A 14,786-nucleotide genomic window follows, 5' to 3' on the forward strand; every position below is an offset into this window, starting at 1 on the left:
TTTCCATCCTTGAAGGCAACCACCATTACCAACTTCTTATGTGTCTTTATGGAGATGCTCCATGTATACACATGACAGCATTCTATATTCTCATGAATCTTATTTCAAGAAATAATTTATTTTGGACTCTGGGAAGACTAGGACAAGATAGCAGTGGGCTATCAGGACATAAGCTCACCTTCTCTCACAAAACCACCAACATTACAACTAACTGCTGAAAAAACATCAAGAAAATAGACTGGAAACTACCAAAAAAGGTGTCCTATACCCAAAGAGAAAGAAGAAGCTACATCAAGGTGGTAGGAGGGTGCTTTTGTGACATAAGCCATTCCATACCCACTGGATGGGCCACACACAGACTGAAAAATAACTACATCACAGAGGCCCTCCCACAGAAGTGAGACTTCTGAACCTCCCCACAGGTTCCCAGGCTTGGGGTCTGGCATTGGGAGAAGGAGCCCCTGGAACATTTGGCATTGAGGCCAACAGGGCTTGTGCACAGGAGCTCCATAGGACTGGGGGAAACAGAGACTCCACTCTTGGAGGGTGCACACAGGGTTTCATGTGCAGTGGGTGCTAGGGAAAGCAGGTACTCATAAGAACATGGGTTAGACCTACCTTTGGGTCTTGGGGGTTTCTCCTGGGAAAGCAGCGGGTGGTTGTGGCTAACCGTTGGGGAGAGTGGCAGGACATTGGAGGTGGAAGTCTTGGGAATAATCATTGGCATAAGCTCCCCTGGAGGCTAACATTTTGGAAAAATCTAGCCCCCGTCCTCAGGGCTAAAAAGCACCAGGCCAAACAATAAACAGGGTGAGAACACAGCCCCACCTCTCAGCAAACAGGCCGCCTAAAGTCCTCTTAGACACACAGCCACCTCTAATCACACCCAGAGACAAACCCCACCTACCAGAGGGCCAAGACTCATCTCCATCTACCATTGGGCAGGCACCAGTCCCTCCCAGCTGGAAGCTGCCACAAACACATGTATCAATTTCACCCACAAAGGGACAGATACTAGAGGTAAGGGAGTCTACAACTATGTAGCCTGCAAAAAAGGAGACCATACAGAAAGCTATACAAAATCAAAAGACAGAGAAATATGAGCCAGATAAAGGAACAAGAAAAAAACCCAGAAAAAAAACACAGCTAGGTGAACTGGAGATTAGCAACTTCCATGAAAAAGATTTTAGAGTAATGGTAGTAAAGCGTGGTGGAAGACAATGGTAGAACTCACTGACATGGAATAGAATAAAGGAAAAAAAAAAAAAGAATTGAGGACAGTCTAAGAGAATTCTCAAGCAACTTTAAATGTACTAATATTCTAATTATAGGGTTGCCAGAAGGAAAAGAGAGTGAGAAAGGGCTGGAGAAAATAGCTGAATATGTCCTGGGAATAATCATCAGCTCACTCACCTCCAGGAAGCACAACATATACCACACAGAGTAAACCCAAGGAGGAACACCCCAAGACACATATTAATCAAACTGACCAAGATTAAAGACAAAGAGCAAATATTGAAAGAAGCTAGAGAAAAGCAACAAATACACAAGGGGACCCCAGTAATGTGATCAGCTGATTTTTCAGTAGAAACTCTGCAGACCAGAAGGGAGTGGGACAATGTATTTAAAGTGGTGAAAGGAAAAAGCCTGCAACCAAGAATACTCTAGCAAAGTTCACATTCAGATTTGAAGGGAAATCAAAAGCTTTACACATAAGCAAAAGCTAAGAGAATTCAGCACCACTAAACCAGATTTCCAACACATACAACACTTCTCTAGGTGGAAAAGAAAAGGCCATGACTAGAAACAAGGAAATTACAAAGGAAATGTCTCACCAGTGAAGACAAACATATAGTAAAGGTAGGAAATCATTAACACGCAATTATGTCAAAACCAGCAATTGTGAGATGAAGAGGGTACAAATGCAGGATCCTGGAAATGCATTTGCAATTTAGAGACCAGCAACTTAAAACAATCATACACACACACACACATATATATATTCATTCCTATATCAAAATCTCATGGTAACCACAAACCAAAAATCTTCAACAGATACACACGCAAATAAGAAAAAGCAATCCAAACACAACACTAAATATAGTTATCAAACCACAAGAGAACAGAATAAGAGAAGGGAAGAAAAATATCAATAAAAACAAATCCAAAGTAGTTAATAAAATGCAATAAGAAAACATGCATATTAATAATTACCGTAAATGTAAATGAACTAAATGCTCTAACCAAAAGATACAAACTAGCTGAAAAGATACAAAAGCAAGACCCATATATATGCTGTATTCAAGGGATCCACTTCAGTTCTAAGGACATATACAAACTGAAAGAGAGGATGCAAGAAGATACTCCATGCAAATCAAAAGAAAGCTTGAGTAGCAATACTCATATCAGAAAAAATAGACTTCTAAATAAAGATGGTTATAAGAGACAAAGAAGGACATTACATGATGATCAAAGGATCAATTCAAGAAGATGTAACAATTGCAAATACACATGCACCCAGCATGGGAGCACCTCAATATATAAGGCAACTGCTAACAGCCTTAAAAGGAGAAATAGACCATAACACAGTAATAGTGGGGGACTTTAACACTCCACTTACAGCAATGTACAGATCATCCAGAAAGAAAATCAACAAGGAAACATATGTCTTAAATGATGGATTAGACAACAGATGGACTCAATAGATATTTATAGAATACTCAATCCCAAAGCAGCATGATTACACATTCCTCTTAAGCACACAGAACATTCTCTAGTATAGATCATATTCTGGGCCAAAAACCAAGCCTTGGTAAACTTTAAAAAATTGAAAAATCAAGTATCTTTTCCAACTTCAATGTTCTAAGACTAGAAATCAAAAAGAAAAAACTTAAAAAAACACAAACACATGGAGACTAAATAATATGCTACTAAAAAACAAATGGATCACTGAGTAAATCAAAGAAGAAATTTAAAAAATACATAGAGACAAGTGAAAAAGACACAATGATCTAAAACCCATGGGATGCAGCGAAAGCATTTCTAAGAGGGAAGTTTATAGCAAAAGCCTACCTTAGGAAACTAGAAAAACTTCAAATAAACAACCTAACATTACACCTAAAGTAACTCGAGAGAGAAAACAAAAGCAAAACTCAATGTTACTATAAGGAAAGAAATCATAAAGATGAGAGCAGAAATAAATGAAATAGAAATGAAGAAAACTATAGAAAAGATCAATGAAACTAATTCAATGGTTCTTTGAAAAGATTAACAAAATTGATAAACCCTTAGCCAGACTCATCAAGAAAAAAGAGAAAGGGCTTAAATCAATAAAATTAGAAATGAAAAATGAGAAGTATGACATCACAGAAATAGAAAGATCATTAAGAGACTACCACAAGCAACTATAGGCCAATAAACTGGACAACCTACAAGAAAGGGACAAATTCTTAGAAAGATACAATCTTCCAAAATTAAACCAGGAAGAAATAGGAAAGATGAACGAATTAATCACAGTACTGAAATTGGAACCGTGATTAAAAAAACAACAACAACAACAAAAGTTCAGGACCCAATGGCCTTACAGGTGAATTCTACCAAACATTCAGAGAAGAGTTAACACTTACCCTTCTGAAAATCTTCCAAAAAACTGCAGAGGGAGGAATACTCTTGAAATCATTCTATGAGGCCACCCTCACCCTAATAGCAAAATCGGAAGAAGATACCACACAAAAAAGAAAGAAAATGATAGGCTAACATCACTGACAAACATAGATACAAATATCCTCAACGAATCAGCAAACCAAATTCAGCGATACATTAAAAGGAACATACACCATGATCAAGTGGGATTTATCCCAGGAATGCAAGGATTCTTTAATATCTGCAATATCTGATCTGTGTGATATACCACATCAACAAAGTGAATAATAAAAAAGATATGATCATCTCAATAGATGCAGAAACAGCTTCTGACAAAATCCCACACCCATTTCTGATAAAAACCCTCCAAAAAGTGGGCATAGAGGGAACCTACCTCAACATAATAAAAGACATATATGACAAACCCAAAGCAAACACCATTCTCAATGAAGAAAAACTGAAAGCATTTCTACTAAGAAAATAAGACAAGGATGTCTACTTTCACCACTGTTATACAACATAGTTTTGCAAGTCCTAGCCATGCAATCAGAGAAGAAAAAGGAATAAAGTGAATCCAACTAGCAAAAGAATAAAACTATCACTGTAGATGACATGATAATATATGTAGAAAACTGAAGACACTATCAGAAAACTGTTGGAGCTCATCAATGAATTTGGTAAACTTTCAGGATACAAAATTAATAGAAGTCTACTGCATTTCTGTATACTAACAATGAAAGATCAGAAAGAGAAATTAGAGAAACAATCCCATTTACTATCACATCAAAAAGAATAAAATACCTAGGAATAAACCTAAGAGACAAAAGACCCATGCTCTGAAAACTATAATACACTGATGAAAGAAATCAAAGGTGACATAAACAAATGAAAAGCCATACCATGCTCTTCGAATGGAAGAATCGATACCGTCAAAATGACTATACTACCCAAGGCAACCTACAGATTCAATAAAATCCTTATCAAATTACCAATGGCAATTTTCACAGATTGTTTGAAAATTTGTATGGAAATATAAAAGACCCCAAATAGCCAAAACAATCCTGAGAAAGAAAAATGGACCTAGAGGATTAAGTCTCCCTGACTTCAGACAATACTACAAAGCTACAGTTATCAAAACAGTATGGCACTGGCACAAAAACAGAAAAATAAATCAATGGAACAGGATATGAATGAGTTATACATCCTTATAATATGAATGTTGGTGCATGTAACATTGTCCCAGATTTCTCTGAGACTCTCTTCATTTGTTTTCAATCTTTTTTCTCTTTTCTTTTCCACATCCATGATTTCTACTAGTCTGTTCTCCACCTCACTTATTTGTTCTTCTGCCTCCTGTATTCCATTGTTGGTTGCTTCTAATGAATTTTTTATTTCAGTTATTGTATTTTGCATCTCTTCTTGCTTAATTTTTATATCTTGTATTTCTTTGCTCAGTGTTTCCTGTAAATTGTCCATCTTTGCCTCCAGTTTGTTTCCAATGTCTTGCATCATCTTCAGCATCAACAGTCTAAAGTCTCTTTCCTAGAGGCTGAGAATCTCCTGATCACTTAGCTGTTTTTCTGGGGTTTTTTCTTTTTCTCTTATCTGAGTTATAGTTCTCTGTCTTTTCATTTTTATGGGGTTTTGGCATGGTGACCTTTTTACAAATAATAGAGTTGTTATCTCTCTTACTTCTGATGTCTGCCCTCCTTGTCTCAAAAGAATAGAATAGATAGCCCAGAAATAAACCCACACACCTATGGTCAAATAATCTATGGCAAGGGGGACAAGAATATACAATGGAGAAAAGACAGACTCATCAATAAACAATGTTGGGGAAACTGGATAGTTACATGCAAAAGAATGAAATTAGAACATTCTCTAACACCATACACAAAAAATAAAATGGATTAAGGGCCTAAATAAAAGACCAGATAGTATAAAACTCTTAGAATAAAACATAGGCTGAATAATCTCTGACATAAGCTGCAACAGTATCTTCTCAGATCCACCTCCTAGAGTAATGGAAATAAAAACAAAAATAAACAAATGAGACTTAAACTCAAAAGTTTTTGCACATGAAAGGAAATCATAAACAAAATGAAAAGACAACACATAAAATGGGAGAAAACATTTGCAATGAAGTGACTGACAAAGGATTAAACAACCCAATCAAAAAATGGGCAGAAGATTTTAAAAGGCATTTCTCCAAAAAAGACCTACAGGTGGCCAAAAAACACATGAACAGATGCTCAACATCCCTAATTATTAGAGAAATGCAAATCAAAAATATAATGAGGTACCACCTTACACCAGACGGAATAATCATCGTCAAACAGTCTACAAACAATAAATGCTTGCGAGTGTGTGTAGAAAAGGGAACTCTCTTAAAATGTTATTGGGAATGTAAACTGGAAAACAGTGTAGAGGTTCCTCAGAACACTAAAAATAGAACTACCACATGATTCAGCAATTCCACTCCTAGGCATCTATCTGGAGAAAACTATAATTTGAAAAGATACATGTACCCCCCTAACGTTCATTGCAGCAGTATTTACAATAGTGAAGACATGGAAGCAACCCAAATGTCCACTGACAGAGGAACAGATTAAGAAAATATGGTACATATATACTACAGAATATTACTTATCCTTAAAAAGAATGAAATAATGCCATTTGCAGCAACATGGATGGACCTAGAAATTATCATACTAAGCGAAGTTAGTGAAAGCCAAACATTATATGATATTTACATGTGGAATTAAAAAAAAGATACAAATGAGCTTACCTGCAGAACGGAAACAGACTCACAGACTTTGGAAAACTTATGGTTACCAAAGGGGACTGGTGAAGTGGGGTTTGGGTTGGCACATGCACATGGAGGTATATGGAATGATTGGCTACTAGAGACATGCTATATAGCACAGAGTACTCTACCCAGTCTTCTGTGGTAATCTATGTGGACAAAGAATCCAAGAGAGAATGGATGTGTATATGCATAATTGAACCACTTCTTTATACAGCAGAAATTCTCACAACGTTGTAGATCAACTATACTTCAATAAAACTTCAGAATATGGGCAAAAAAAGGAAGTTTGCTCTGGTGGTCTTGGGAAACATTTTTTCCCTGTAAGGCAGTAGAAGAGAAAGCCTTTTTATTCCTACCCATTCCTATCCTTTGGGAGTACGTTTTACGAGAACCATTTCTTCCCTGTTAGGCCATGCAAGGTTTGAAAGCCTTTTACACTCCTAACTGCTTCTATCCTGGATACTACTATGTGAGAATGAGATGTTTGTACCTGCAGGAATCATCATTTGATCATAAGGGAGAAGCATGGGAAACATACATAGAACTAAAACTGAGAGTCTGGAATCTTGAAGGCCTCTTTGATCATTAGAAAAAACTGAACTCAGTGACCTCTGGCTTTACTGCCAACTTATTTTCACTATAGTAATCTGTCACTTGCAGGCAGGTAGATGGAATTTCAGACCCCCAAAGGCAAATCATGTGAGCAAACCCCAACCAAAACAAAGGTGGTACATAGAGCTGGTGCAGATGGAAAAAGAACAAAACTATAAATACAGTGAATGACCAAAAATACCCATTAAAATAAATGTTCTATGATATCACTTATATCTGATGAACCTAACTACAGAACAGAAACAGACTCTCAGACATAGAGAACAGACTTGTGGTTGCCAAGGGGGAATGGGATGGAGTGGGAAGAACTAGGAGTTTGGGGTTAGTAGATGCAAACTATTACTTTCAGCATGGGTAAGCAATAAGGTTCTGCTATTTAGCACAGGGAACTATATCCAATCACTTGTGATAGAACACGATAGAAGATAATATGAGAAAAAGAGAGAGTGAGTGTGTGTGTGTGTATGACTGGCTCACTTTGCTGTACAGAAGAAATTGATAGAACATTGTAAATCAAGTATAATAAAAATTTTAAACAATAAATATTCTCTGCTTTAAAAATAAATCGAGCAAAACAAATACTGAAAAAAAAAACTAATTTATTTTGGGTAGTGCTTCATGCAAAGGCATATAAATCTGCCTCTTTATCTCAAAAGCTGAGGAAATATATATGGGTGGACGAAAGCAGAGCCGTAGACCTTGAGCCTGAATGCTTGGTCATGAAAAATCATGACTCCCTCTTGGAATGCCAAAAGGGATGCGCTAGGAAAGAACAGACACTGCTTTGCTAAGATAAAAGAAGGGACTGAATGCTTGATCATGAAAAATCATGACTCCCTCTTGGAATGCCAAAAGGGATGCGCTAGGAAAGAATAGACATTGCTAAGATTAAAAAAAATAAAAAGGACTAATGCAATCTCTTTGCTGTTCTGTAGGAAGTTGCATTATGTCCTAGATAAATGCTCTCCTGACTGTTGCTAGTGGTTTTCTCATCAGGAGAGTAGCCTTGAAGCTCCCTGTGCTAGTTTAGCAAATTGTATTTACGATATTTCTGAAAATTCTGCTTCCCACACTTCTGCACTTAACCTTTGTTCACAATCCTAATAAAAGACAGACCCTGAGTTTGCTCAGGGCTCTTGCTTTCACAGCATTAGTTGTCTCTGTGTTTTTCTTAAACTGATGTCCAGGTGCAGCCCAAGTTCTGATTGTTGTGAATGAGGACAAATACAAATTTTATTTTCACGTTGAAGCAATATTTTCTTTCCTAAGCTACCTTAACATTAGAAAGCTTGTAGCAAATACTTTACCAATCAGCATTTACCTTATCATGATAATGGACTGCCAAATAGCATCATCGCTCTACACTCCCTCTCTTGCCATGAGGGCTGTTTAGCTACAGTTTGGATGCCTGCCTTGCATTGAGGAATACGTCTCTGCCCTTCTATTGACAGATAATAGGAAGAATGCAGGAATCCTATGAGAAAGAAGAGAATTTGAATAGCTTCTAATGCCCCCATGTGACAGATGAGAAAACCAAGGCAATGGAAGTTAAAGTGAAAACACTTTAAGATAAAGTGCTTTTATCTTTCAGTCAGTTCTCAGGTGTTCATTCATTTATTCATCCTTTCTTTCAGCATCTATTCACCAAAAACCTGCCTTATTCTTAGTAGTTCTCAGCTCAAGCACCAGTGTAATTTGGGTGTAAACTACTCATCTTGTTCCAACTTTTTCACCTTTGTCTCGGAGCCCTCTTATCTGTTTTTTCCCCAGGAAGTATAGAATTTCATTAATAAATAGTAATATGAAGTATCCTTCTCTGTCCTCCAAAATTTGAGGGTATTTGCTTTTGTGTTACTTTCCACTATTTCTATAAACACTGGCCTAAACTTGCACCTACATGTGACATAGCCAAAGACTGTCTATCTTCAAGAGGATAGCAGCCTGGGGAGTGCGAGCAGAGGGCTATCGTAAGTATTCAGGGTGGAATAAAAGGAGGAGGAAGAAAACGTCCTGATTTCTAGGTATTAGAGTAATCATGAATAAGCCTATCTTGGTGAAACCACATCTTGGGGCATAATCTTATGAAAGTATATTTGCATTTCTATGTGCTTATATTTCTGTGCATTATTTTATCCAAAGCTCTTTAGATTCTACTATTACTTTAAGGCATCACAGATCTTCCTAGAATCAACATCAGAACATACAAATCACCACCACTACCACCAACACACCCACAAAAAAACTCTTGACCTATATGAATAGCAAAAGAAACATGCACTGTGGTTCCTATGCGATACTACATTTGGAGTCGTGTAAATAAAAGAAACTATGCTGTAGACAAATGATGATAACCCAGCTGCTATTCTTTCTCTATTTATTACCTTTTCAGGGGATATTCAGTTACATAGTAAGGAAGAGTAAGGTTCTTTAAAAGAGACTGGCATTGATATTTTCAAGAATACAATTTTCTAAGGAAAAGCCATTAATAAAAGAGTTGCAACAACATGTTATTACACTGTCCTTTAAAGGAATGCTTACAAAAAGCAAAAGAAAGCAGAACACAATACCCCATTATACACCAATTCGAAAAGATTAAGTAAACCTTAAAATTTTCAAGCATGGTAGCAATGTGGCATTCATTTGATCCACTCGTCACTAGCATTTATCCACATTACTTATAAAGCCAACAGAATTTATATGCATATGCCTGGCTTATATTCACTCCCCCAGACCACTCTCTCTTTCATTAGGATTATGCCTTTTTTCCTTCTTCATTTTAAAACTTTGCTTTAATTTGAGTACATATTAAAAGGGCTTATAAAACATCATTTGAGATCAGTTATATCAATATCTGGTAGGATTAATCAAACAAGATATCTTCTCTGAGCAAGATGGTATTTGGATGGTCTAATCACTTGCTAGACAGATCAAATAGAAGTTTATTCACTATATACTCTCATATTAAAGGTTTTTTTAGAAAATTTACTGAAGCATAGGTGATTTAAAGATTGTGGTAATCTCTACTGTACAACAAAGTGATTCAATTACACATATACACACATCCATTTTTTTTTCAGATTCTTGTCCCGGTATGGATTATCACAGAATATTGATTGGGTAGCATTCCCTGTGATGTACAGTAGGTCCCCACTGGCCAGTCATTTCATACACCACAATGTGCACATGCCAATCTCAAACCCCCACTTCATCTCTCCCTCCACCCCCACATGTCTCCTTTGGTAATGACAAGTTTGCGTACAAAGGCTATGAGTCTGTTTCTGTTCTGCAATAAGTTCATTTGTATCTTTTTTAAGATTCCACATATAAGTGTTATTATATGATATTTATTTCTCACGGTCTAACTTCACTTGGTATAATAATCTCTAGGTCCTATCCATGTTGCTGCAAATGACATTATTTTATTCTTTTTAATGACTGAGTAATATTCCTCTGTGTATATGTACCAAATCTGCTTTATACAGATATATATGGGTCTTGTTTTTGTATCCATTCAGCCAGTCTATGTTTTTTGGTTGGAACATTTAGTCTATTTACATTTAAGGTAATTATTGATGTGGATGTTCTTACTTCATTTTGTTAATTGGTTTGGATTTGTTTGTGTTAATTTTCTCTGGCCCTTTATCTCTTGCCCTTTTTCCTTCCCCTCATTTGTTCTCTTCTCCTGTAAGTTTCTGGTCTCCTACTGCAAATACATTTCCAGGATCCTGCATTTGTACTCTCCTCTCCTCACAATTGCTGGTTTTAGTATCATATTTGTGGGAGGATGATTTCCTACCTTTATTATATGTTTGCCTTTACTGGTGAGACATTTCATTTGTAATTTCCTTGTTTCTAGTAGTGGCCTTTTCTTTCTTGCCTCAAGAAATTCCTTTAGTATTTGTCGTAAACCTGGTTTAGTGGTGCTGAATTCTCTTGGCTTTTTCTTGTCTGTAAAGGTTTTGATTTCTCCTTCAAATCTGAATGAAAGCCTTGCTGGGTAGAGTATTCTTGGTTGCAGGTTTTTTCCTTTCACAACTTTAAGTATATCATGCCACCCCCTTCTGGTCTGCATAGCTTCTGCTGAAACATCAGCTGATCACCTTACTGGGGTTCCCTTGTGTACTTGTTTCTTTTCCCTAGCTTCTTTCAATATTTGTTCTTTGTCTTTAATGTTGTTCAGTTTGATTAATATGTGTCTTAGGGTGTTTACTCTATGTGGGATGTGCTGTGCTTCCTGGATTTTAATGAGTGACTACTTTCCCATGTTAGGAAAGTTTTCAGTTATTATCTCTTCAAATATTTTCTCTGGCCCTTTATCTCTCTCTTCTCCTCCTTCCCCTATAATGTGAATGTTGGTGCTTTTAAAGTTGTCCCAGATTTCTCTTAGATTGTTCTCAATTCTTTTCATTTTTTCCTTTGTTCTGTTCCACATCAGTGATTTCAACAAGTCTGTTTTCTACCTTGCCTTTCTGTTCAGCTTTCTCCTGTATTCTGCTATTGGTTCCTTTTAGTGAATTTTTTATTTCAGCTATTGTGTTGATCATCTCTGCTTGTTCAATCTTTAAATATTCTATTTCTTTTTTAAATGTTTCTTCACTGATCTTTGTCTCTATTTTATTCCCAATTTCTTATATCATCTTTACTAGCATTACTCTAAAGTCTTTTTCAGATAGGTTTCCTATCTCCTCTTCACTTAGCTGTTCTTCTGGGGTTTTGTCTTCTTCCTTTATCTGACTCATGTTTGTCTGACTTTTTATTTTGTATAGCTTTTTGTGTGGTCTCCCTTTTGCAGGCTAGAGCGTTATAGCCTCTTTTCCTTCGGGTATCTGCCCCCTTGTGGGTGAAGCTGATACAGGGGCTTGTTACAGGCTTCCTTAAGGGAGAGACTGGTGCCAGCCCACTGGTAGGTGGAGCTGATCCTTATCCCTTTGGTGGGTGAGGCTTTTTCTCTGGGTGTGATTTGAGGCTACTGTGTGCCTGAGAGGTCTTTAGGCAGCCTGTTTGCTGATGTGTGGAGCTGTGTTCCCATGCTGTTTGGCCTGGGGCTTCTCAGCACTGATGGGTGGGGCTGTATTTTTCCAAAATGGCAGCCTCCGGGGGAGGTCACACTGATGATTATTCCCAGGACCTCCAGCTCCAATGTCCACAGTGAGCCAAAGTCACCCCCACTCTCCCAGGAGACCCTCTAAGATCTGACAGTGGGCCTCATCCAGATTCTTATAGAGTGCCTGCTTTGTCCAGGGACGCAGAGCACCTGAAGCCCTGTGTGTGCCTTCATAGAGTGACGTCTCTGTTTCCCCCGCCTATAGAGCTCCTGTTCTCAATCCTTGCTGGCTTTCAATGATAAATGCTCTGCAGGCTCCTTCTCCCAATGCCAGACCCCCAAGCATGGGAACCTAACTCTCACTCCTGTGGGAGAGCCTCTGCAGTATAGTTATTTTCCAGTCTGTGGGTCACCCATCCGGGAGGGATTGTTTATATCATGAAAGCACCCCTCCTACCATCTTGATGTGACTTCTTCTTTGTCTTTGGATACAGGATATCTTTTCTGGTAGCTTCCAGTCTACTTTATTGATGGAGTCCTTCTACTCCACAATCTTGTCTCTGTTAATTACATTCAATTTCCTATGTTCCCTTGTAGTCCTGTCCACATGTTATAAAGTTGGGATGGTCTTTTGTAGGAGGCCATTGTTGGCTCTGTATTAGTGACCAATAAATTGTACTTCCTCTCCATTTTCTTCTTGTCCTGTGTGCTGAGTCTAGTCTAAATGACTCATGGGTACCTTGTGGAGAAGCCACCCATATTATTTTTGAGTAAAATAATTTCTATTCAGCTATTTTGTAAACAATCCTATGAAATTTAATGATCTCAATCTTTTTTGTCTGAATTACTTCACGAAGTAATGCAAGTTTGAGGTAGACAACTAAACAACCAACCAACCAGTCATTCTAAATAGGACTGTATATTCCTCATTTCTCTAGCCTAGTGAGGTCACTGATAAACTGATTCTGGGACTTAGACTCAGTAGAATAAATCTAACTATTTATGCAGTAAATATTTTATTATCATGATATGAAATTTACTATTTTATTATTTTTAGTTTTTAATTCATGTCATACTTGTTAAAAAGAACATTTTCTCACTTTTCATTTTTCCACCTCTTCATAAAATATTTTTATTCAAATTCCAACCCAAACAAGTACATTAAGATACCTTTTTACTGAATTGTACAAATGAATTTCAATAACAAAAACAACACACACTTTTTTGTCAATACTTTGTGGTGTTCTTTTAGAATTACAGTAGTCCATATTCTAAACTTGAATTTTTAGAAGTCTTTAATTTTTCATAGTTCCAACTTTCCAAATAAAGTTTTTAAAACCAGCAATTTTCAGGCAGATGAGTGGACATAGCACCTCTTGAATTGAGATGATGAATAGAAGCTTCACTTTCTTGATGTACTCATTAAAAAAAGGAAACTTTTCAATGCATATAGGGATGACAAGCAGTAGCTCAGAGATTTTGCCTTGATTTTGTCATGAGTAAATAAAAACACAGCTGCAATTTCACAAGTAATTTGTTTCATAGGAATTTAGTAACTATTTAATTAATGCATACATATTTCTTTATTATGATCAAACAGTTTTGGGTAATACCAAGGCTATAAAGGATTCTTTGAAGATATAGAGGAAATATTTTTATTATTAAATGATCCTATTTCCAAATGAAAATAATGATAATTATTTGACAATAGTCTAAATAAAATTCTAAATCTCTGTCTTTATATCATTGTTTCTAGTCATTAGAGAGGAAAGTAATTTACATTTGAGTGAATCTTTTAATAGGAAAAATAAAGCATTGACTGTAATGTCACTAAAGAAAGACAAAACAGTTTTTTTTTTCCAGAAAAAAATAGGGATATATTTCTGGCAAAAGACCTTACTGGTGTGCAGTAGAGAGAGGAGCAGACTCTGGGACTGTGCATTCCTTTCTCATGCTGTGATATCCTTCAGTGATCAGCCAGGCATGGCAGCCTCACCTGCTCTAATTTATTACCTCTCAAAGCTGACTTGGAGCCTTGCGCTGTCCAGGTTTCAGATTTGTCCAGTTGATTTCACACAAAGAAAATACTAGGAGCTTTCACTTTATTATTATTTTTTAATATGAGAGTTAGCATTTATTTATTTTATTTTTTTGTTATTATCATTATTTTTAATAGTTATTTCCCCAATACATTTTTTTCTACTGTACAGCATGGCGACCCAGTTATACATACATGTATGCATTCTATTTTCCCACATTATCATGCTCCATCATAAGTGACCAGACATAGTTCCCAGTGCTATACAGCAGGATTTCATTGCTAATCCATTCCAAAGGCAACAGTTTGTATCTATAAACCCCAAGCTCCCCAACCACCCCACTCCTTCCCCCTCCCCCTTGGCAACCACAAGTCTATTCTCCAAGTCCATGATTTTCTTTCCTGTGGAAAGGTTCATTTGTGCCTTATATTATATTCCAGATATAAGTGATATCATAAGGTATTTGACTTTCTCTTTCTGACTCACATCAGGCAGTATGAGAATCTCTACTTTCATCCATGTTGCTGCAAATGGCATCATTTTGTTCTTTTTTTAAGGCTGAGTAGCATTCCATTGTGTATATATACCACATCTTCCTAATCCAATTGTCTTTCTATGGACATTTGGGTTATTTGCATGT

The sequence above is a fragment of the Sus scrofa genome, chromosome 5 (assembly GCF_054392235.1).
Source record: "Sus scrofa isolate SSC_HxYL_T2T_F1_AM1 chromosome 5, Sscrofa_HxYL_maternal_Yorkshire_Landrace_v2.0, whole genome shotgun sequence".
In the NCBI taxonomy this organism is placed as follows: Eukaryota; Metazoa; Chordata; class Mammalia; order Artiodactyla; family Suidae; genus Sus; species Sus scrofa.